We start from the raw sequence: 24340 nt of genomic DNA on the forward strand, positions 1-24340 counted from the left end.
GATATGGGGATATATGTATATGTATAGCTGATTCACTTTGTTATAAAGCAGAATCTAACATACCATTGTAAAGCAATTACACTCCAATAAAGACGTTTAAAAAAAGGGTTAATGAATTACAACCTATGTAAGAATTTATGATGGGAGGGTTCTTGGGATCTCTATTTGTGAAAATGTTTCTCAGGTAGGTCTAATGTTCAATGACCTATAGGAACCACTCCTATAACCTGTCCTCTAGAGGGCAGGAACCAGGTTGTACTTATATGTTTATTTTTCAAACCAAGTCCAGAGCAGTTTTTCAATAGAATATAAACCGAAGTTCTCACCATAACAATATACATATGGACAGGTAAAAATAACCTTCCTATTATTTAACCAGGAGGGCCAATTTATATCAAAGACTTTGGCCAGAAATAACTCCTTAATACTCAAGTTACTAAATGGATAGCCAATTGCAAAATTCCTACTGATCCTGTCATATGGCTTTACTTTTAACCAGTAAACTCTACTGATTTGGCTTTCTTCTTTTTTTCAGATCTGAGTCTGAGCATCTGTATACATTATTAATGCCATTAGTTTCCATATTTCAATGCAAGGCATTTTATGGGAACCTGTCATTAACAGTATAAAAAACTAATTGCAAGTTTCATGCCACATTAATTTCCCCCATAAACAAACATCTGAGAATTAAAACATATGCTAATAGAGAACTGGTAATTTTATCCACATATCTACCAAGACAGATAGAAGTCACCTCAGACAGAATTTTGATAAGGAGGACTGAAAGCCAAAACCCTCTTTTGCAAGGTCTTGACAAGTTCTATGTGATCTGTTGTCCTAGTTACAACTTCAGGTGCCATTTTCCTACAGCTTACCTTTATTTTTGAACTCATATTTTCTGATGAAATATGGATATTTTAAGTAAAGAACAGGCCTGTGTGATGACTTCAATCTAACTCAAACACATGGCTTTGATTCTTATACTCGTGGGCTAATGGTTGTCTGAAGACATCACCAGTCCTGCCTCCTGGCTTCACAGTGGTGAAAGTCTATGTCAGCTGGAACAGATCACTCTCTCTACTCTTCAGTTAATTAAAATATACATTCTTTGGGTATTCTTTTGAAGGGTTCTCCAAAAATGAATGCCATATACAACTTGACTCAGATAAAGGTATTTTCTGATAAGTGAGTACCCACATATATTTTCTAGTCCACTTTAGAGCAAACAGAATAATAAATCTCTTTGTTGATGAAAAAGAACAATAGTTAGGCATGTCACTGTTTCCATTTTTATCATTGGAAACCTAAAGAAGGTAGTATGAGGATAAATCTCTACACATTTTTAGGTTGACAAATTTGACTATTATTTCCCTTTCAAATAACTATTTACAGATTTGACTGATTTTTCCCCCCCAATAGGATTGAACAATTTAGGGAAAAGTGGCTGAACTGGTTTTTGGTAATACATAAATTTGCAAGGGTGAAAGACAAAGAAGAACATAGGAACTTTACAGATTCTATTTAACCATTCTAAAATACCTGCAATTGAAAAGAAATATCCAAACTGTAAGTAATGATTGAAAACTGGTTTGATTTAGTTGAATGTTACAGAATATGCATATATCCATACACTGCTTGCCAAACATACATGTGCTTTCCCTCAAAGCCCAGTATTCTTGCACTGGTGTGTTCATGTGTCCAGTTCTTGCCAACTGACTCAGGAAAAAATGACAAGTGTCTATCCTAGGCCAGAACATAGATAATAGGTGTGATTTCTCTAGGCACTTTCTTCTCTTCCTCTTGCCACCCTGGAAACACACACAGTGAGACTGCAAGACCCTGAATGGTGCATGAAATAAACATCATGTGCTGAGCTCCTGAGACTGGGGCATTAATGTTTTACTCAGCATAACCTCATTTATCTAAATTGACACAAATATATGTTAAATTTGGAAAAATAAAACCTGAGTTTGAGTCTCAACTCCCTCATAATCTTTATGATCTTCACAGTGCCAGGTAACTCAGGTGAACAACTTCTCAGTGAAGTTAATGCTCACTAAATATCTACTTTTTCTCATATATCTCAGCTTAAATTATACTTAGTTTGCAGTCATATGACTAATTCTGGTTAATGGACTGAGAACAGCAATGGCATGCATACCTTACCATCAGAGGTAATAAAGAATTGCTGTTTCTCCTTCATTTCTCTTTCCCTCTGTCATGAGGATCCAGAAGCCAAAAGTTTCAGGTGGTATGAGCTCTAAGATAGAGGACCATGGCTTGAACCACAATGGGCTCTGAAAGATTGAGAAATCATCATTTGAAATTAGTTTAAGCCATTGGGATTTTATGGCTTATTTTTAAGCTCAGCATAGACTGGCTTATCCTCATTAATTAAATGGTCTTTTTTTAATGTCATTCTTTGATTCCCTTAATCACTACCATATTTTCTACAGCAGTGGCTCTCTAAGTGTGATCTACAGACTTGGGTTGAATCAAAAACTGTGTGTTACCAGTTAACAATTAGATAAATATAGAAACTGAGTGTAAGACTGTAGACATTTTTTACAGCAACTGAATATTTCCATGAAACCTAAATATGTATGATCATCGTTTCAGTTACTCATTTATATTGTATTTCACATGTTTGTTATGGTTCATTCTATTTTATTGGTACATGACAGGTTTAAGGAATAATAAGGAAACTGGCCTCTATAACATATCAGACATTTGGAACTGTTGAATGAATGAATTAAAATGCCCCTGTTCCTCATATACAGAGATATAGTTTAGCATGATTTAAAATGAGATTTATCATTTCTGGTAAATGTTATATGTACTCAAATAATGTAAATAGCATACCAGAAAGCACAGAGAAGATAGAAAAACAAAGATAGAAAGAAATCAGGTCACCAAATGATTTAAAATGAGATTTATCATTTCTGGTAAATGTTATATGTACTCAAATAATGTAAATAGCATACCAGAAAGCACAGAGAAGATAGAAAAACAAAGATAGAAAGAAATCAAAAGTCACCAAAATTTCATTATAATTAACATTTTAGTGAATTCTTGATATCTATTAACACACACACACACACACACACACACACACACACACACACACGTACAGCCTTTCAAGTATTAACTTCATTTTACTATAGTAGACAATTTATGCAATATGCCTTTTCAGTCAAATATATATCATGGACAAATTTACCTGTCACAAACTTCAATTTTACTCATCATTATTGACATAAGCATTGTTTTTTATTGTATACATATACCATAGTTTATTTATCCAGTCCCTCGTTGTTACAGATTTTGGTTATTTCCAACCATTTGTCATCCATGACAGATGGTAAACTTCCATAAACATACTTATGAATACATGTTTTCACATGCAAATGATGTTCCTGGGGGTAAATTACACAGAATCCCTGAAAATGGGCTTGCCTATCTCACATACCCTATTAATTTATGGTCCTTTTGAACAAAACCCATTTCTTGACCATTTTTTCAAACTAGGAATTTTAAAATACATATATAATCCTCACATTTTGCATATTAGGGATCCATTTTCTTTATCTACTCATAGGCATAATATAGTTCTTCAGGCCTGCATACATGTGATACCTAATGGTCAGCAATTACTATAATTGACTTTTATATTATTGGGAACAAGCCAAGGACAAACCCAACTAGCCAGCAAGGGCTGCAGAAACATTCTCTTGGATGGTTATAAATCTATGAACTGGATAGTGGCTGTTTTGTATATCTCCCTTGGCCAGCAGGTGTAATGGGATGAGACAAAATGTTCCTCAGTGAGCCCATACATTTATGATCCATCTGTTCAAGTAGGAAGGAATGAGGCAGGTGGGATGCTTCATGCTACAATAGGGCTTAGATAGAAGCAAATGGAAATGATGATTTTAATCATCTTTGCAGAGCTATAACTCATATTTTTTAATTCATATTAAAATTACACTCACACTGTCATGAAAGCTATGACTAATAAAGAATGAACTTTTAAAAAATTCTTTTTCTTTAATTTAACATATCTTTTCATGACATTTTGCATCCAGTGGAGGCCAAGGCCCCAGGCAAGCCTAGCTGGCACAGTGGTGGTGAGGGCAGCAGCTGGTGGGCACTACAGACTGTTGGCAGAGATCAGGTGAAGCAGCTACTGCATGGATTAGGAGACAGCAAGGCCCTCGCAGAGGTCAAGAACATCTACTGTGACAGCCTGGAGAACTTGGAGCAGGTGCTGGCAGAATTCTGGGCCCTGACCAGCCTAAAGCGGTACCACCAGAACCTCATGCAGTTTGAGGAGTGTGTCACACAGTGTGACTGACCAGTACGTGCGTGAGCAGTGGCTACAAGAGCGCACAGTTTTATCTGCACCTGTTGGAGACCTCCGTCAAAGAAGAAAGGCTCTTGGGTTATGCTGAGGACCCTTGCTACCTCTGCTTTGTCATGGACTTATATGAACGTGGAGGACTGAATCAGTCTGTCCTATCCTGGAGGCTGGACCCAGCCACCAACAAAGTTTCATGCTACAGCTCAGGACCACCAGTGCCTTCAGACTACATCGTGCACAGGGACCAAAGCTGGAGGACAAACTCAGCATGGAGAGGTCTGGCACCCCCATCCTCAAGGTGGCAGACTTTGAACTAAGCAAAATCTGTGGTGGGCTGCCCCCTCTCCCCCACATCCCCAAATCAAAGAGGGAAACCAAGACAACACAAATGTGAATGTGGATAAATACTGGATTCCCTAAACCTGCAGCTCAGATTTCTAAATAACTCCCTGAACTCTAGGAGGGATGCTACACAGCCAAGGCCAACATCTTTGCCCTGGGCATTATCATCTGGGCAATGATAGAAAGAATCATTTTCATTGACTCTGAGATCAAGAAGGAACTCCTGAGGTCCTGACCAAGATCTCCCTGTTGGTGAGGTGCTGCTAGATAACGCAAAGATGGAGTAGCATATCCCCCAGAAATGCAGGATTTCCATGTCTGAGGGGAGCAAGGAGCTCTTGAAAGAAGTTAGCTGCTAAATCAGGGACCTGCCTGATGCCTTTGAACTTGAAACTAGAATGGACCATGCCACGTGTGCTGCTTCAAATTCAGGGAAAAACATCCTGGGTGTTTTTAAAGTAGGTGAGTGTACTTTTTGTTTGGCATGTACACTTAAGACTGGATTCTTCATCCTGGGCCCTGTGGATTTGGGAGGAAATGCACGGTTGAAGAGAAAATGTGCTTGTCATCAATGATGCCCCAAATCTGAATGAGGGGATATGTGGGAATATTTGAGTATGAGTTGGAAAGTCTAAAGAAGCCATCTGAGTGGAGGTTGCATTTGAGCTGAGTTATTTTTAGAAATGCTTTTTTATAATCAATTAATGAACGCTTACTGTAGAAAATGTAAAAAAAAAAAAATGTTGGTTAGTTTATTTGACCTGAAGAACAAATTGGAAGTTTAAATGATCCAATATTATTTTCTTCTTTAAACAGAAGAGGACATTGTCTTCCTTAATTACATAGCATGTAAAGGGCACTCCAAGTTCTTTCCTTCAAATTTCAGGGAGCTTTCTACTACTTCTTTTTATTATATACACAAAACATTCTATATTAACCCATTATTTCAGTGGTATCTGAAAAAAAAAGGAAAGAAAAGAAAAAAGAAAAAATAGACTTGATCTTGATAGGAAACACCAGGAAAAGGAAATTCATTCCATAGGGAGGAAGCATTTATTAGCCAAAGATCCATTTTGCAGCTGTGGAAATAATTATGGGAGGAATATATGTGAAGGAATATAGGAGTCTCCCAGGAGTTATAATTGTAAAGACTGAGAGCTTTTATCTGGAACTTGGAGTCTTACTGCTTTTTCATCGTGTAACTGGAAGTTTCTGCTCTTTGATCAGTATCTCCTCATTTCCTCCACACCTCAGACTCTAGTACTTATGAGTTCAGCTTTTTTAGATTCCATGTATAAGTGTGGTCATACAGTATTTGTCTTTTCTATCTGACTTATTTGACTTAGCATAAAGCCCTAAAGGTCCATCCACATGGTCACAAAAAGGCAGGATTCCCTTCTTTTTTAGGACAGAACAAGCTATTGTGTGCATTTATACCTATATCTGTCTATATCTATGTAGATAAAGAGAGATAAATATTTCACATTTTCTTTATTCATCCATCTGTCCACAGACACTTAGGTTGTTTCCATGTCTTAACTATTGTGACTAATGCTGCACTGAACTTGGAGGTGCAGATATCTCTTCTAGATCCTGATTCATTTCCTTTGGATATATAACCAGAATGTGATGTTTGGATGTATGTTTAGTTTTTTGAGGAACCTTCATACTGCTTTCTAGAGTGGCCATACTAATTTATATCTCCACCAACAGTGCATAAATGTTGTATTTTCTCCTCATCCTTGCCAATATTTGTTATCTCTTGTCTTGTTGATAATAGCCATGCTAAAAGGTGTAAGGTAGTATCTGGTGGTTTGATTTGCATTTCTCTGATTATTAGTGATGCTGAGAACCTTTTCCTGTACCAGTTTGCCATTCATATGTTTTCTTTGGAAAAATACCTATTCGAGTCCCCTGCCCATTTTTAAATTGCATTACTTTATTTATGTATTTATTTATTTATGTATTTATTTATTTATTTGATATTGAGTTGTATGAGTTCTTTATACTTCAGATATATAGGTTGTAAATATTGTCTCCCATTCAGTAGGTTGCCTCTTAATTCTATTGTTTATTTTGCTTTGCAGAAGCATTTTAGTTTGATATAATCCCCTTGTTTATTTTTGCTTTTGATGCCTGCACTTTTGTCATATCTAAAACAATCATCGCTAACACCAAGGCTGAGAACTTTTTCCTATGCTTTTTTTCTAGGAGTTTTATAGTTTTAGATTTTACATGTAAGTCTTTAGTCTATTTTGAGTAAATAATGGTCCAGTTTCATTCTTCTACATGTGATTATCCAGTTTTGCCAATACCATTTATTGAAGGGACTAGCCTTTCCCTATTATATATTCTTGGCTCCTTTGTCAAAAAATAATTGATCATATATGCATGGGTTTATTTCTAGGGTCTCAATCTTTTCCACTGGTCTATGTGTCTGTTTTTATGCTAGTACCATACTGTCTTGATTACTCTAGGTCTCCATGGCATTTGGGTCTGCAAGGCAGATGGGGAGGTGTTGGTGCAGGCTGGGAGCCTGGGTTCTGGAGAGCCAGCCTAGCTCTAGGGTGGATCTGAAGCTTGCTTCTGCAAGGCTGGAGTCTGGGTCCATGAGGACTGGCCTAGCACTGAGACAGAGGAGGATTCTAGGTCTCTGGGAGCTGATCTGGAGGCTGGGTCCACGGAGGTCAGCCTGGTACTGTGGCAGGTTGTGAGCTTAGGACCACAAGAGACCACCTGGACCCTGGAACTATGGGAGCCTGATGGGTGCTGGGGTGGGCTGGGAGCCTGGCATCACAGGAGCCAGTGCTGCTGGTGCAGACCTGGTGCTGGGCTCCTTGCAGTGAGGTCAAGGGGAAGGTGTCTCTCTCCATGCTGGGCTGACTGGGTCTGGAGTGGGGGTCACAGAGGTAATGTGAACTTATCTTTGCTACTTTCTTTAATGTGTCTGTTATCTGTGCTCCACCCAAGTGATGTAATCCCTAACTCCTGGAATCCTTAGTGCCTGTGAAGGCATTTTCATGGGCAGATATTTCTTCAATGATATCTCTGGGAGGAGACGAATACTAGAAATTCCTATATCCCTAACTTGCTGACTCCAGAAATGTGTTTTTTGTGGGGATTTTTTGTTGTTGTTTCTTTGTTTGTTTGTTTTTTGCCAACCAAGTCATGAACTCATTCACATTGCCCTTACCCCTTCCTGTTTCCTTTGATGCTGGAAGCATCTTACATACTTAGATACACATTTTAACATTTATGGCTCTCCCCCATGTCCTGCATCTATAGAGCAGAAAACACTATATTAAGTTGATCATAATATCAGTTAGTAAAAGATTAATGTATAATGTTCAACCACAATAGGGATTTCAGATTATCACTACATGACACTACTTATAAGGTACAAGTGTGGTGGTGTTGGTGAGACAAGGAGGGTCAATGGGGAATAAATACTGAAGCATGAATCTTTGACTTGATGAAAACAATTGCTCATAAGAAATTCTAAAATAGCTACAAACCTAGGCAAGTTATTCTTAATAATTTATAATGTCAGCCTGAACTCCCTGTATGATAAATTTTATGTGTGTAACTGCTGTTTGGTAGATCATATAATTTAGGTAAAACTTATATCCTTTAAGTATTAATAGCTATTAATAGCTATGTATCTCTTTCTCTGGTTCCCTATCACGTGTTTCAGACTTCCTGATGCCATGTCCATACTCTTTGTCTCCTTCATAATTTTATAAACTTTGATTTTTCCTCTTTCCAGAGTGGATAACAAAGTTTCAGTCTGTTCTAAGCAAAATCCTGTCCTGTCTTCATCATTACAATAACCTCACAACAAAATTCTTCATTTTCATATGATTTACTATAGTCTTGCATAGAGCCTGAGAATGGCAGACTCAGTGACAAGTGTCCTTAGCAACTTCCTTGTTCTGAATAACAAAATTTTAAAAATTCATAAATTGAATCTATATCATATCATATGGTTGATGACTAAGTTTGGACTGAATTCTGAGGCCTAGAAAGGATTTCTTTCTCTTCCCTGCCTTAGATTGGCTGGAATTATGATGAGATCAGAGTAAGCATTAAATCAGAGCATTCCTCAATTCAACCCCAACTCTCTGTTTTCCAGGAATAGTTTTTTTGAAGAAATAGTGCTGTTTTGGTTTCTGCATCCAGATGGCAATGAAAAATGAGAACTTATCTGATCATCTCAGAATCTTCCCAAGTGTTTGTTTTGAGTACTAATAAATAAGTTTTAAGGCAGGACATGTGGTAGTGGAAAGGCACAGGCAGCTTTTCTAAATTGACTCTCACTCACATGAGATAAACTGGTTTGCCACATGACTTTTAAAACCATTCAGTGATTTTATAAAGCAAATATTTCTATTACTGAGAAAGGGCTCATCATGCTGAGATCCTGAGTGTGTAATCTCCTAAAATTACTATTCCCCTTCGGGATTTAGGTGTTAGGAACACACACAGGCCTTATATATTAATTTAGAAGTCAGTTCTTAAAGGTCTTAAATGGATAAATTCCTACCCCTACCTCTTGGTTTGAATGATCCCATACCTATATATCTTTTAGTCTGGCACCAAAAAGCCAATATCCTGCTAAGAAAATGATCACATTATCAAATTACATAGACTGTATCAGATTAGCAAATATGGCAATGCTTATTTGTGCTTATGAGGAGACAGTTTTGATATCTAAATAGCCAAAAATATTACATCCTATATCTCTGGCTTTAAATAATTACTCCAACTTCAGGGTGAATCTATCTTTACCCCCACTCCTTTAAAAATTATTTTTTAGTTATAAAATTAAGTCATTAGTGTCTTTAATATCTCTCCAGTGGTATCAAATTGTTTCTTCTTCAACTATAATATGGGTAATTAAGCCCAGCAGGACACATTTATTCTTTTTTTTGAAAATAAATTATAAATACCATGGTTGTTGAATCTGGACTCTCAAACTCAAAGAAGCTAACTAAATGCCAGGGAGACAGTGGAAGAAGATTGGGTGATTTAGTTGAGCAATGACTCTTTGATTAGAAAGAAAATGGCACCCATAGGCAATATGTACCTAGGGGATTGGGTGATGGTAGTGTGTGTGTGTGTGTGTGTGTGTGTGTGTGTGTGTGTGTGTGTGTGTGTGATTAGATTATTATATAGCGAATACTCATTTCCTTCTGGTTGACCACAATGGAAAGTATACTTTCCTTTGCTTTTGATTTTGGGCTTTGTCAGTAATTACTTTAGCCAATGGAATGGACAACAAAGAGAAGCTCCCAATAGCTGTGCAGCAGTGCTTAATTTTTCTAGCTATCTGCATTTCACCAACCTAATGAGGATAAGAGTTACATAAAGCAGATTATGATCTAACATGCAACTTGGAACCGAGCAAAGTTGAGCTCTGCTTAATTAGTCATATTCCAGTTGACCCACAGAAACATGAGTGAAATGTTTATTGTTGCATATCACTAAATTTTATAGAGTTCTAATTATGCAGAATTATTGTGAAAATAGATAATATGATGAACATTGCTTTATTTTTAACATCCTTCTTCCAATAGAATTTTCTCTAACTGATTATAGTACTGATTATGAGCATCAACTAGAGTCAAATAATGATCTATGTTCAGATTCTTGTTCCTCTGCTTATTAGTTCCTGTGGGACTTTGGAGCTTAACCTACATTAGGCTAGAGTTCTAATTCACAAAATTCTGATAGTGATACCTATCCCATGGTGTTTTTCTATATTAAATATGACAACATATGTCAACTGTGAACAAAATATCTGAAACATGGGATGCAATACATAGTAGTCATTCTTATCATTTTGATTACTTATACTGAGTGTATAAGCATATGGAATTAAAATGTATTTCTTTTAATACAGCACTACACTCCTAACCAAATTCTCTGAGCTCTCACCTATCTACTAAGTGAGCCATTTGTCTGCAAATATACATCAACCAGTAGGTATTTCATTTGCAAGATAATACCCAGGAGGGATTAATATACCTTAAAGGGCCACTTCTATAAAGTTCAATTTATTTGCATAGCAGCAAAAATGCCAGACCAGGCCAATTTTGCTATCATAAAATTTAGACATTAAGTCCCTTCACAAGATATGGTGAAGTGACATCACCATATCTCAAGCATAAATGTTGCATTGGAAGTATATTCAAAATATGTATTTTTTCTTACTAGAAGAAGCAAATCAATATGTAAATATTTTTCTTTGGTATCTTGTTAACAAATGTTGAATGGATAATTTATAATATTTTGTTTAGTCTTACAGGGTTACTGGTATTAAAATTACTTTCCTTTTTCCATAGAATTGCCTTTGCACTTTCATCAAATATAAGTTGACTATATTTGTATGATTCTATTTCTGGGCCCACATTCTGTTCAATTGATGTATTTGTCTAGTCTTTCACCATTGCCACAAAGTCGTGATCACTGTAGTTTTATAGTAAGTCTTGAATTCATACTATCTGTATTGTGTTTGCTTTTCTGGGTTTTTGCTTTTCCATATAAACTTCAGAATTAGTTTGTTGATAACCACAAAATAAATTGCTAGGATTTTGATTGGGATTGTATTGGATATATAGATCAAGTTAGAAAGAATAGACTCCTAACAATGTATCTATATCCATGATCATGGAATATTTCTCCATTTATTTAGATCTTTGACTTATTTCATCAGTTTTATAGTTTTCCTCATACAGCTCTGTGATTTGTACATATATTGTTAGAGTTATAGCTATTTCAATTTTTTGTTATTGCTAATGAAAACAGTGTTGTGTTTTTAATTCCAAATTCAATTGTTCATTGCTGCCATATAAGAAACAAATTGACTTTTATATATTGACCTCATATCCTGCAACTATGCTATAACTGCTTATTAGTTCCAGGGGATATTGTTTGTGTGTGTGTTTGTGTGTGTGTCAAATCTTTGGGATTTTTTTACATAAACAATCATATCATCTGTGAAAAAAGACAGATTTATTTCTTCCTTCCCAGTATGTCTTTTATTTCCTTTTCTTGTCTTTTTGAATTAGTTAGGATTATAGGGGGAAAACAACTAGTGTCTTACCATTACGTATGATGTTAGCTCTAGGTTTTTTTGTAGATGGTCTTTATCTAGTTGAAGAAGTTCCTTCCATCCCTGGCTTGCTAAAGTCAAATATTTATTCATAATAATAACTTTCAAGGAACTGGTCCATTTCATCTAACTTATCAAATTTGGGGTAAGGAGTTGTTCATAATCTTCCTTTATTATCATTTTAATGACCAGGAGATGATTTGTGTTGGCCCCAGAATTATTTCTAGTAATTTGTATCTTCTGCTTTTTTTTTTTTCCTCTTTAGCTTGGCTAAAGTTTTATTGATTCCATTTCTCTTTTCTACAACCGGCTTTTGTTTCATTGATTTTCTCTATTAATTTTCTGTTTGCAATTTCCTTGATTTCTATTCTGATTTTTATTATTTTTTTGCTTACTTTGGATTCAATTTCCTCTACATTTTCAAATTTCTTAATGTTGAAGTTTAGATTATTGGTTTTAGATTTTCATCTTTTATGATATATGTACTTAATATTATAAATTTATCTCTGTCTACTTTTTCTGTATCACACAAAATTTGAAAAGTTGTATTTTCATTTTCATTTAGTTCAAAATACTTTGTAAAGTTTCCCTGATACTTCCTCCTTTACCCATGTATTACTTCAAAGTGTACTGTTTCATAAGTAAACAGTTTGGGATTTTCTAGCTTCATTCTGTTATAATTTTTAGTTTAATTCTATTGTCATTTGAGAATATACTTTATATGATTTCTACTCTTTTAAATATGCTAAGATATATTTTATGATTCAGGAAGTAGTCTATTTTGGGGAATGTTTCATGTGAGCTTAACAAGAACGTGTATTTTGATGTTGTTGAATGAAGTATTTTATAAATGTCAATTAGATTCATTTGATTGATGGTACTTTTCATTTCAACTATATAGTTAATGATTTTCTGCTCCTGGATCTGTCAGTTACAAATATTAAGGCTTAAAGTCTCCAACTATAATAGTGGATTTGTCTATTTCTCCTTCCAATTCTATCAGGTTTTCCCTCACTCATTTTGATGTACAGTTGCTGAGTACACACAAATTAAGAATTGTATGCCTACTTGAAGAATTGACCCCTTTATCCATATGTGATGCTCTCTTTATATCTGATATTTCTTACACTAAAATCTGCTTTGTCTAAAATTAATATAGCTATTCCTGATTTATTTTGATTAGTGTTAGTATAATATATTTTCCATCCCTGTGTTTAAAATTAAAGTAGTTTCTTGTAGACAACATATATATTTTTTGTTTTGTTTCATTAATCCATTCTGATAGTCTCTATATGTATATTAAGACCATTTATTTTTAAAATGATTATTGATAAAGTTGTTTTAATATTTACATTTGTTACTACTGTATTTTCTATTTGTTGCCCTGTCTAATTTTTTTGTTTCTTGTTCATTTTGTTCTGCCTTCTCTGTTTTTAATTGAGTATTTTATGTGATTCAAATTTCTCACTTCTCTTAGCATATTAATTATATTTCTCAAAATGTTATTACCGGTTGTCCTAGAGTTTGCAATATTCATTTACAGCTAATTTAAGTCTACTTTCAAATAAAACTATACCACCTCATGATTAGTTCAGGGACCTTATTTCAAATTTCTTCATCCCACCTCTTATAATATTGGTGACATACGTTTCACTTAACCATAATCATCTAAAATATTATTGCAATTATTATTGGGAATGAACTATTATCTGACAGAACATTTATGAATAAGAAATTTTTTTAAATTTCATTTAACCTTTATTTCTTCTCAATTTTGAAAGGTAATTTTGCTGAATCTAGATTTCTAGGATTTTTCTTCTTTTCACATTTTAATATTTCACTCCACTCTCTTCTTGCTTGAATAGTGCCTGAAGAGAAGCCTGAAATAATTTTTATTCTTGTTTCTCCATAGGTAAGGTATTTATTGCCCCTGCCCCCATCCTGGCCTCTTTAAATATTTTCTTTGTCTTTGATGTTCTGAAGTTTAACTTTAAAATACCTAGGTGTAGATTTTTTTAGTATTTATCTTACTTGGTGTTCTTGGAGCTTCTTATCTTTGTGTCTGTCAAAAAATATTAGAAAGTTCTGGGACTTCCTTAGTTGTCCAGTGGTAAAGAATCTACTTTCCAATTCAGGGGAGGCAGGTTCCATCCCTGGTCAGGGAACTAAGATCCCACATGCTGTGAGGCAACTAAGCCCACACACCACAACTACTGAGCTCATGCACCTCAATAAGAGAGCCCACGTGCCACAAACTACACGGCCCACATGCTCTGGAGCCCATGCGCTACAACTGCAGAGCCCAGGTTCCCTAGAGCCCACATGCCACAACTAGAGAGAGAAAACCTGTACGCCACAACTAGAGAGAAACCCGAGCACTGCAACTAGAGAGAAGCCCAAGTGCCTCAACAAAGAGACTGCACACCACAACAAAATATCCCACATGCCTCAACAAAGATCCCACGTACTGCAACTAAGACCCAACACAGCCAAATAAATAAATAAATAATAAAATTTTTTAAAAAGAAAGTTATTAGCCAGTATTACTTCAAATTTTTCTTCTGCATCCTTTTATCTTTCTTCTTCTTCTGGTATTTCCATCGTACATATATTTCACCATTTGAAATTGTTCCAGCCTTCTTAGATATTCTTTTCCATCTTGTCCATTCTTTTTTTTTCCTCTTTGCATTTCACTTTGGGAAGTTTCTGTTGTTATATCCTCAACTTCACTGTTTCTTTTCCTGCCTGTACCCTATCTAATGATGAGCCCATCAAAGGCATTCTTTATTTCTGTCAGAGGGTTTTTGATGTCTAGCATTTTTTTTATGATACTCTGTTAAAGTTTGCATGTCTCTATGCATATTACCCATCCATTCTTGAACATTATCCATGTTTTAGAGTCTTTAGCATATTAAGCATAGTTATTTCAAGTTCTTGGTCTGATAATTTCAAAATCTCTATCATATCTGGCTCTGGTTCTAATGTATGCCCTATATCTTCAGACTGTATTTTTGCCTTTTAGCTTGACTTGTAATTTTTTGTTGAAAGCCATACATGATATAGCAGGTAAAAGGAAACAAGGTAAATAGGTCTTTATTGTATGTTTTATATTTATCTGGCTGGGAGATAGGTTCTGTTTATTGTTTGCTGTAGACATAATTGTCAGAGGCTAAAGTTTTCTCTGGTAACCTAGTTTTTGTTTCCTCTGCCATCTTTGTGTTTTTCTAAGGACTTCGTAAATAGGGTCTGAGTCTTGAAATTTTTTTCAGCTGTAATCTGCAGTTATTATGCAGGAGCCCTATTGGTGTGATAATAAGATGTAAGGGAAAAGGAAATATTCTATTATCCTATGACCTGTGCTGTGACCTTTCTAAGTACTTGTCAGCTGTCTACTGTACTCTTTAGATAAGACAGGAACACTAGAAGGGGCTGGACTTGGATATTTCCATTCCCACACATTGATTAGATTTTATAAAATAGTTTCCCTTGAGGGCAAGCATTTTTCAAGGAATATAGAGAGGTGTAGGCTTATTTCACAATAGCTACTTTTCCCTTCTTCTAGCTGGAAGCAGGAGGGAGTTTTTCTCCAATCTTTACAGAATCTGGTGGAACTCTTGGAGGTAAAACTCACAAACGTGTGGGGATGTCTCCAAAGTCAGGCCTCTATAAAATTTTCTCTCTCAAGCTAGTCAATATTCAGTCTCCAGCAGTTAGTCAACTACCCTTTTAGTATCCCTCCAGCAGTGGTTCTGCTCTGGGTAAAATGTGATTCTCTATATCTGCCTATTTCTCCAGTTTTCAGTCACTTGTTCTATGACCCTAATTCTCTGTTGGATCTAAGAAGAGTTGTTGATGTTTAGTTTTTCAGTTTTTTTGTTGTTGTTTCTGTTAGGATCCAAGCTCTTTGTACATCAGACTGGAAATCACAAGTTCAGTTTTTAATATACAAAAAGAAAGCTCTCAAAAATAACAAGGCAATTGAAAAAGGTATGGAACAACACTTTAGGGGGAAGCAAAGCAAATAAAAATCACTTTAAACATATAATTCTATATCCAGCAAACATATCTTTTAAAATGAAAGCAAAATAACAACTTATGAAGAAGAAAAAGTGTTAAGGGATGTAGAGAATCACATGGATACACACACACACACAAAGGCCCATGGCAGAGAGGGTAAGTATAATAATCTAAGTGTCTGAGTGGGAGGAAAGACAATCTGTTTGATGTTCTGGGTCTGATCAGAACACATGCACTGAGGTAAATCTTTTTCAGCTCCATCACTTACTTATGACATCTGTCACTGACCATTGGTGGACAAGAACTCAAATCATATGACTCATCTGTCATGCTGGGATGACAGTGTAAATTTGTCACTTACTAAAAAAAAAACTGCTGATCTGGCAGATTCACATGAAAGTCTCCATTTGGAGGAATGCTGGTGACCAAAAGATTAAAAACTGAATAGTAACATCATGCATATGCAGAGAAGGTTTAATACCACATTATTTCTACATAAAATGAAAATGCTTTCTCTACCCAACTCAGGTTCATAGGGGTTAAATAGTAAGATCTATTTTTTAATCCTGAGGCAATTTGGTTTAATCCTGAGGCAAAGCTGATATCATTGAATAGGGATAGAAAGAAACAATGATTGGAATTTATGATAACTTCTAATCAAATAATGGCTGATTCACTGTGTCATAAAGCAGAAACTAATACACTATTGTAAAGCAACTATACTCTAATAAAGATGTTAAAATAAATAAATTAATTAAAAAATATATATATATCTTACCTCACTTGAATTACTTTTCTGCAATAAGAATTTAGAGTTTTAGAATTTGAAGGTTTAATTGGACTGGGAATAGATTATTTAGGAGACTTGAAAGAACAGGGAGATAAAGAGGTGTGAGTACCGACTAAGCCGAGCTTCAATTAGGAATCTCTCTAGCACACATATGCTACTTTGTAAGGACTCCCCACACCCAGCTCATTCCTGGTTGGTGTACTGATTTTGGAAAGCCATGTTAATATTAGGTGACCCTACTCTCCAACCACCAATGGTTGTGCCAGTGGTAGATACATGACTCCAACTGAGGAAGAGATGTGTATTTCCCTAACTCCTTGTTACTCTATGGTCCTGGTGCCTGAGCTGCCATCCAGCAACACAAATGTAACTTTAGGTTTATGTTTCAGGAGATGAGAATAAGACCCTGTCAGGGACCCCATTTGGTAACCTGCGCCAACACATGGAGTTCTCTAGATAGATAGAGTGACAGATAGAGATAGAGAAGGAGATAGAGATAGAGATTGGTGTACTGATTTTGGAAAGCCATGTTAATATTAGGTGACCCTACTCTCCAACCACCAATGGTTGTGCCAGTGGTAGATACATGACTCCAACTGAGGAAGAGATGTGTATTTCCCTAACTCCTTGTTACTCTATGGTCATGGTGCCTGAGCTGCCATCCAGCAACATAAATGTAACTGTAGGTTTATGTTTCAGGAGATGAGAATAAGACCCTGTCAGGGACCCCATTTGGTAACCTGTGCCAACACATGGAGTTCTCTAGATAGATAGAGTGACAGATAGAGACAGAGAAGGAGATAGAGATAGAGATAGAGATAGATATGTCTATGTATGCAGATCTAGAAAGATAAATTTGTATTACTATTTCTAGGGTAGGTAAAATTCACCTTTTTAAACATTTATTCAGATAAAATTGACATACATATGCTAAATAAATTTGAAATATATATATTTATTTTACTATATGTATGTAATATAGACAGACATATATATGTATATATATAATATATGTCTGTCTATCAAGAGTGGAATTGGACATCATCCTCATTCACCTTGGGACCTTTCTGTATTTTTACCTATTGGCTTCCATGAGACTTTTTTCATTCTTATAATTTTTTATGATAAATTAAACTATATGTAAGCTACCTGGACTGAATTTTGTTCCTTGGAGATAAGGTTTTAGAATGAGATGAGAATGCTTTAAATTTAAATGATTTAATAATTTACAGTCTTTAGAAACACAGTTCAGGCCACATATATTATTTGTGATAGATGACTAGTTAATTTCTTCTTCAGTACTCCCAGGACATAAAATCTGAAGATATGAAGCCACTACATCAAGAATCTGTGTGTTCAATTAATGCAGCACCATAATTACTACAAATGTTTTTTTTTATTTTTTATTTTGAGTTGAAATTCATCTCTGTATAAATTTTATTCATGAGTCTTACTCATATTCCCTTGGAATATCACAAGATACAGCAGGGGTAGACCCTGGCTCAGATCCCAGGTCAGCCATTTCATAGTATTGTGACCTGGGGCAAGGTATTGAACTTTACTCCTCCCCAGTTTCCAAGTTATTGTGGTGATTAAAAGGTATAATGTAGGTAATTTTTTGGATTAGTCTGTTTATTGAGCCCCAATCTCTGCTTCAGATTGATAATCAGAAGTGTTTTGTGGTATTGTTGTTGTTGTTTTGGTAAAGTTTTATTTTAATAACTCTAATTTGATAGCTAATTTGTAAAAACATACCTGTTTTTTATTCCTCAACTGAAGCTGAGAGTCTTCAAGTTATCATTGGACCTCTTGATCTGTACCCCCAGAAGCAAATGCCCTGAGTACAGCAGCTCAGGACTTGTTTGTCCAAGGTGGTGTTGAGAATTTGAGTCCAGATGGCTTCTAATTTGAACTGTTGATCCTTTTCCTTCCCTATTATGTGACCACTCCTACCTCAGTTGGTCCTGTACTGGGGTTTCAACAGGATACTTGTTTATGAGGAAGGTGAGGCAGCCTGTGTAAGCAAAGAAGCATGTTCATAATTTGAGGAGTCTTATCTAACTTCCCTTCCAGATTGAAGTTTGTAACCTCCCAGTTACTAGGCACTTATTGGGCCATCAGGAAGGATTTGACAATGTGTGATTGAATGACTAAATGTAAGTCAGAGATTTGGGGCAGCACAAAGATCATTTCTGATCAAGAAGTAGGCTTGGGGCAAGAACTGCTTTTGAATTTTTATTATACTTTTTTGTTGTTTGTTTAGATCAACATGAGCCTCTTCTTTTGGAGCAGCAAATAAATAACTGAAATATTGTTGACTTTGTCCCTAAAGCAGACTAGTCAGAACAATTTACCACCAGGACAATCAAAAGTATTAGCATGTTTCTACTTACCTATGGGCTCCATAAAGAAAGCCCGTTGTTACTGAGTAGAAATGTTAATAAGGATTTTATTCAAAATCCTTCTCATCAGTTTTCTCCTGCCATGAGGAAGCCTGTATTATTTTTCAGCAACAAGATTTCACGTCATGTTTGCTTTGTCTTGGCCAAAGAGCTACATGTTCATTTCAACTATATTCAATTTTAATCTACGTATTCTGTTGGGTACTTTATAGACCCATGACTATCACAGGAAATATTACCACGTATAAGAGATACTCCCAACTTTAAGTACATCTCAAGATTTATTGTCCTATAAATAAATAGTTAATTATCTTCATAGAATCCCCTTGACATGAAAGAGGTTGTCATTTATATTTAAATCTATTAACCACATCTATTCCATTCTTTACTAAATATAACAACCAGTGTGTTCCATTTACCTCACCTAGATAGCTGTTTTGCATTTTTTGTGTGGGTCATAAAATGGATAATGTGCATTGAAGTAGTGCTTACCAGGACTTCAGCCACATACCATACTGGATATATTGCTATATAGGAGTTTAATCACAGAACAGTTTCAAATTTCATTTACTTTACTGCCTTCCCATCCAGATTCTGGATTTAAAAAATCTCACTGCTTGAGCTAAAGATGGCTGCTTCAGTAATTCACAGCACACTCATGAGTGGATGAAATTTGATGAGGTCACGTATGTTATGGTCTGTCCTCCCTGAGGCTTGTATATGAATATCTGGGCATTCATGGACCTTTGTGTGATTGTTAGAGCTCTCCAGTGATCAAGAGTTTCCAATAATCTATAATTATGTAATTAAGTTTACTTGCTCCTTCTCTAAAGGTCAAGCCTCTATCCTTTCAAGTAATCTATATAAGCTCTCATCTTCTTAACCTGACCTTCTGTTTTGTTTTATAGCATTCTATGTACTCTGGTATCATGTTCATTAACTGAATTCCTAAAACATGTCAGGTGCTGGATATAAAACATGGGCAGGACAGATGAAGTAAACACTTGCTGTCATGGGACTTACATCCCATGTTATCATATATGCATAATGTAATATCCAGGAATACCTTAATTTTTCAGAAAAACTGTCAAGATACACAGGGCTGGTCAAGATATGACCTAATAGAGCATACGACTGTTAAGTTTTATGAGCCAGTACAGTGAGCAAGCAGCAGAGGAAATACCAGACATTCACATGGGTTGGAACCAAGACCATATAGTACATGCAGAAATATGAAATTCAGAGGTGAATCAGAGTAATTAATCAATGGTTATTCATTCTTTCACTTATGTATTCATTTAATAATAATATGTTTATCAACAATGTTACACCAGAAACTCTGTTAGGAATGTGATTATTAAAAACATATCATTTCTTATTGACACTAAGAGAGATAAAAGTAGGAGAACTTTTTAACTTCATCATGTGTAATGAACACACAATGCTATGAGTGAATTGAAGAGGAACCCAGACTAAGCCTTCAGATCCGCAGCAGAGGGAGGCCCGCGTACCGCAAAAAAAAAAAAAAAAAAAAACATATCATTTCTTATTGACACTAAGAGAGATAAAAGTAGGAGAACTTTTGAACTTCATCATGTGTAATGAACACACAATGCTATGAGTGAATTGAAGAGGAACCCAGACTAAGCCTTCAGATGCATCAATACTGCTCCTTAAAGAAGCTAAGTGTGTTTTGAAGGATGAAATATTTTTTACAGACTGGAAGAAAGTTCTCATCAGAGCTAACAGAATATGGAAATCCACAACCTAAATATAGGTATCAGACATAAGAAGCAAGCCCAAGTCCCGGGAATAAATGAGGGAGAGATTAAAAAAGGAAATCCCTGTCTCACAAATGAAACTAAGCATGGCACATCTCAGACAAATTTTACAAAATATTTGGGCACTATCTTAGTTAAATTTCCTCTTTTGACATCTTAAAAGTCATCCTTCAATATCTGGCAGTTAAAATGGCCTCATTTTTTCACTGATATTTAAAAACATTAGGAACAGGAATAGACTATCCAATACTAAAATTTAACTCCTCTGCTTACACTTTGAGTGATTGTGAGTTTTGGTTCTCCAAGAAGTAGATGTCAAGAAGAGATTAGATGTGTAAGAGATGTATTGGAGAAACACCTGTGACAGACAAGGGAGAGACAGCAAGGTATTTTAGACCACGATGCAGATCTGAAACCTGTAAATAGAAAGGCAGGAAGGAAAGATTAGGTAGGAAGAGCGTCAGACTGTTGATCCGTTCTGAGAAAGGTTTGGCTAGGCCAGTGGGGAGTCTTTGAGCCACAGCTGTCCATTAGAGGAGTTCTGTCCTATAGGAATGGTCCAACACTCATACTCTCACTGTCCTCTAATTTGCATGCAAGGGGGCAGCTGGGAAAAGCATTTCAACATCACCAACAACATCACCACTGTTGTTGATGGCAACACAGTGGTGAATCATGGGAGTGGCAGATGGGGCTGTCAGTCCACTATGCTCCCTCAGCAGGTGATCTGAATGGTAAATTTTCACCTCTGCCACAGAGACTGTGCAAATTATAACTCTTGTAAGACCAACTTTATAGTGGGCACAATAAAGATAGCAGCACTGCCATCCTTCTGAGACTGTAGTAAGGATCGCTGAGTTAATGCCCATAAAATGATGAGTATACTGCTTAACATAGAGGAATCATTGAGAATATTCTTTTTTCTAAAATGCTGTATGCCTTTTTACAGCAGACAAATTTCTCCTGCCATGAGGAAGCCTGTATTATTTTTCAGCAACAAGATTTCACAGTCATGTTTGCTTTGTCTTGGCCAAAGAGCTACATGTTTATTTCAACGATATTCAATTTTAATCTACGTATTCTGTTGGGTACTTTATAGACCCATGACTATCACAGGAAATATTACCACGTATAAGAGATACTCCCAACTTTAAGTACATCTCAAGATTTATTGTCCTATAAATAAATAGTTAATTATCTTCATAGAATCCCCTTGACATGAAAGAGGTTGTCATTTATATTTAAATCTATTAACCACATCTATTCCATTCTTTACTAAATATAACAACCAGTGTGTTCCATTTACCTCACCTAGATAGCTGTTTTGCATTTTTTGTGTGGGTCATAAAATGGATAATGTGCATTGAAGTAGTGCTTACCAGGACTTCAGCCACATACCATACTGGATATATTGCTATATAGGAGTTTAATCACAGAACAGTTTCAAATTTCATTTACTTTACTGCCTTCCCATCCAGATTCTGGATTTAAAAAATCTCACTGCTTGAGCTAAAGATGGCTGCTTCAGTAATTCACAGCACACTCATGAGTGGATGAAATTTGATGAGGTCACGTATGTTATGCTCTGTCGTCCCTGAGACTTGTATATGAATATCTGGGCATTAATGGACCTTTGTGTGATTGTTAGAGCTCTCCAGTGATCAAGAGTTTCCAATAATCTATAATTATGTAATTAAGTTTACTTGCTCCTTCTCTAAAGGTCAAGCCTCTATCCTTTCAAGTAATCTATATAAGCTCTCATCTTCTTAACCTGACCTTCTGTTTTGTTTTATAGCATTCTATGTACTCTGGTATCATGTTCATTAACTGAATTCCTAAAACATGTCAGGTGCTGGATATAAAACATGGGCAGGACAGATGAAGTAAACACTTGCTGTCATGGGACTTACATCCCATGTTATCATATATGCATAATGTAATATCCAGGAATACCTTAATTTTTCAGAAAAACTGTCAAGATACACAGGGCTGGTCAAGATATGACCTAATAGAGCATACGACTGTTAAGTTTTATGAGCCAGTACAGTGAGCAAGCAGCAGAGGAAATACCAGACATTCACATGGGTTGGAACCAAGACCATATAGTACATGCAGAAATATGAAATTCAGAGGTGAATCAGAGTAATTAATCAATGGTTATTCATTCTTTCACTTATGTATTCATTTAATAATAATATGTTTATCAACAATGTTACACCAGAAACTCTGTTAGGAATGTGATTATTAAAAACATATCATTTCTTATTGACACTAAGAGAGATAAAAGTAGGAGAACTTTTGAACTTCATCATGTGTAATGAACACACAATGCTATGAGTGAATTGAAGAGGAACCCAGACTAAGCCTTCAGATGCATCAATACTGCTCCTTAAAGAAGCTAAGTGTGTTTTGAAGGATGAAATATTTTTTACAGACTGGAAGAAAGTTCTCATCAGAGCTAACAGAATATGGAAATCCACAACCTAAATATAGGTATCAGACATAAGAAGCAAGCCCAAGTCCCGGGAATAAATGAGGGAGAGATTAAAAAAGGAAATCCCTGTCTCACAAATGAAACTAAGCATGGCACATCTCAGACAAATTTTACAAAATATTTGGGCACTATCTTAGTTAAATTTCCTCTTTTGACATCTTAAAAGTCATCCTTCAATATCTGGCAGTTAAAATGGCCTCATTTTTTCACTGATATTTAAAAACATTAGGAACAGGAATAGACTATCCAATACTAAAATTTAACTCCTCTGCTTACACTTTGAGTGATTGTGAGTTTTGGTTCTCCAAGAAGTAGATGTCAAGAAGAGATTAGATGTGTAAGAGATGTATTGGGGAAACACCTGTGACAGACAAGGGAGAGACAGCAAGGTATTTTAGACCACGATGCAGATCTGAAGCCTGTAAATAGAAAGGCAGGAAGGAAAGATTAGGTAGGAAGAGCGTCAGACTGTTGATCCGTTCTGAGAAAGGTTTGGCTAGGCCAATGGGGAGTCTTTGAGCCACAGCTGTCCATTAGAGGAGTTCTGTCCTATAGGAATGGTCCAACACTCATACTCTCACTGTCCTCTAATTTGCATGCAAGGGGGCAGCTGGGAAAAGCATTTCAACATCACCAACAACATCACCACTGTTGTTGATGGCAACACAGTGGTGAATCATGGGAGTGGCAGATGGGGCTGTCAGTCCACTATGCTCCCTCAGCAGGTGATCTGAATGGTAAATTTTCACCTCTGCCACAGAGACTGTGCAAATTATAACTCTTGTAAGACCAACTTTATAGTGGGCACAATAAAGATAGCAGCACTGCCATCCTTCTGAGACTGTAGTAAGGATCGCTGAGTTAATGCCCATAAAATGATGAGTATACTGCTTAACATAGAGGAATCATTGAGAATATTCTTTTTTCTAAAATGCTGTATGCCTTTTTACAGCATACAAACAAGGACATCTTCATGTTTTTTATTTACATGTTGTCTACCAGAACACTATGATTATAGAACTCATGTAGGAAATGCTCAA

General features: G+C 35.9%; 1 pseudogene; it reads left to right on the forward strand.

Moving 5' to 3' along the window:
* The window catches only part of LOC102991174 (serine/threonine-protein kinase 35-like), a 143497-nt pseudogene extending 138220 nt beyond the window's left edge, over nt 1-5277 (forward strand).
* The last annotated feature ends 19063 nt before the right edge of the window (nt 5278-24340 follow it).

This window comes from Physeter macrocephalus, chromosome 12 (assembly GCF_002837175.3).
Source record: "Physeter macrocephalus isolate SW-GA chromosome 12, ASM283717v5, whole genome shotgun sequence".
Classification (NCBI taxonomy): Eukaryota; Metazoa; Chordata; class Mammalia; order Artiodactyla; family Physeteridae; genus Physeter; species Physeter macrocephalus.